Source organism: Pteropus vampyrus, unplaced genomic scaffold (assembly GCF_000151845.1).
Source record: "Pteropus vampyrus isolate Shadow unplaced genomic scaffold, Pvam_2.0 Scaffold585, whole genome shotgun sequence".
Taxonomy (NCBI): domain Eukaryota; kingdom Metazoa; phylum Chordata; class Mammalia; order Chiroptera; family Pteropodidae; genus Pteropus; species Pteropus vampyrus.
The window spans coordinates 185,723-187,693 of record NW_011889366.1 but is presented as its reverse complement, the minus strand read 5'-3'; the positions used below and the strand labels follow the sequence as shown (position 1 = coordinate 187,693).

Sequence of the window (1,971 nt, the reverse complement as noted above, 5' to 3'; positions counted from 1 at the left end):
TAATGCTATAAATTTCCCTCTAAGCACTGCTTTTGCTGTATCCTATAATTTTTGTTAAGTTGTATTTTCATTTTCATTTAGCTAATAATATTTAATTCCCCTCGAGACTTCTTTGACCCATGTGTAATTTAGAAGTGTTTTGTTTAATCTCTAAATATTTTGAGATTTCCCAATTACCTTTCTGTTGATTGCTAGTTTAATTTCCATTGTAGTCTAAGAGCAAACTGCATGATTTCTATTCTTTCAAATGTGTATTATCGCCTATCTTGGTGAATGTTCCATGTAAGCTTCATAAAAATGTGTATTCTGCTGTTAGGTATTCTAGTCGATCACTTGTGCTTTTAGTTCAACTATATCCTTACTGATGTTCTGCCTGCTGGGTCTGTCAATTACTAATTGAGAGGTGTTGATATCTCCAACTATAATAGTGGATCTCTCCGTACAGTCCTATCAGTTTTTGCCTCAGTACTTTGTCGCTCTGTTCTTCAGAGCATACAAACTAAGGATTTTTATGTCTTCTTGTAGAGTGACCTCTTTGTCATTATGTCCCTTTTATCTTTGGTCATTTTCCTGACTCTGAAGTCTGCTTTGTCTCAAATCAATATAACTACTCTGTATTTCCTATAAAGAAAGGTATATCCCTTTACTTTTTATCTGTCTTCATAATTAAAGTAGGTTTCTTGTAGACAACATACAAGTGGGTCTTTTTATATTTTTATTTATTTATTTTTGGTGAGGCAACCCTTGGTTGACTTCACAGATTGCAAGGACCTTGTCAGCTTACAGTCCCTTATTTTTAAAATTTTTTTATTCCTACAGCTCTTGGTCTTCCTAGGTGGTCTCCCATTCAAGTAGTAACCAGGCCTAACCCTACTTAGCTTCCAAGATCAGACGGGATCGGGCTTGTTCACGGTAGCATGGTTGTAGACAATGGGTCTTTTTTAAAATTCAACCTGATAATGAATTTTAATTGGTCCTTTAATTGGTATATTTAGACCATTCACATTTAAAGTAATTACTGATATAGCTGGATTAATATCTACCATGTTTGTAACTGTTTTGTATTCATTCCACTTTCTCTGTTTCATCATCCTTTTTCTGACTTTTCTGGTTTTAATTTTGATTCCATTTTCTTTCCTCTCAGCATATTAATTACTTCTTTTAAAAAACTGTTATTGGTTTTCCTAGTGTGCAATATATGTTTACAACTAATCTAAGTCCACTTTCAAATAATGCTATACCATTTCATGGGTAGTGCAGGTGCATTATAACAGAGTAATACCAATTCCTCCTTCACATCCCCTATAGTACTACTGTCATTCATTTCACTCATCCCTATGCTATAATCATCCAGTTCATTTTTGCTATTATTAATTTGAGCACAGTTATCTACATGATTAGGTAGGTAAACAAACAACAAAGATCTTATTTTACTTTCATTTCTTCCTTCTCTGATGCTCTTCCTTTCTTTATGTAGATCTGAGTTTCTGACTTATTTCATTTTCCTTCTCTCTGAAAAACTTTTTATATTTTTTGCAAGGTAGATCTACTGGCAACAAATTCCTTAAGTTTTTCTCTGTCTAGGAAAGACTTTATTTCTCCTTCACTTTTGAATGATAATTTTGCTGGGTACAAAATTCTAGGCCGGTGGGTTTTTTCCTTCAACATTTTAAATATTTCACTCCATTCTCTTCCTGCTTGCATGGTTTCTGATGAGAAGTCCAGTGTAATTGTCACACTTGTTCCTCTACAGGTGTTTGTTGTTGCTGTTGTTTACCTTTGGCTTCTTTCAACATTTTTTTTTGTCTTTGGTTTCCTGCAGTTTGACTGTGATATGCTTAGGTGTAGATTTTTTGGTGTTTATCCTCCTTGGTATTTTCTGAGCTTCCTGGATTTGTGGTCTGGTGTCTTTCATAAATTTTGCAAAACTGTCAGCCACTACTACTTCAAATATATCTCCTGCTTCTTTCT

At 34.0% G+C, this 1,971-nt stretch overlaps 1 pseudogene; it reads right to left on the bottom strand.

Annotated features, from left to right (window-relative positions):
- Positions 1–810: 810 nt before the first annotated feature.
- Positions 811–929, bottom strand: LOC111733610 (annotated as a pseudogene).
- Between the last annotated feature and the right edge of the window lie 1,042 nt (positions 930–1,971).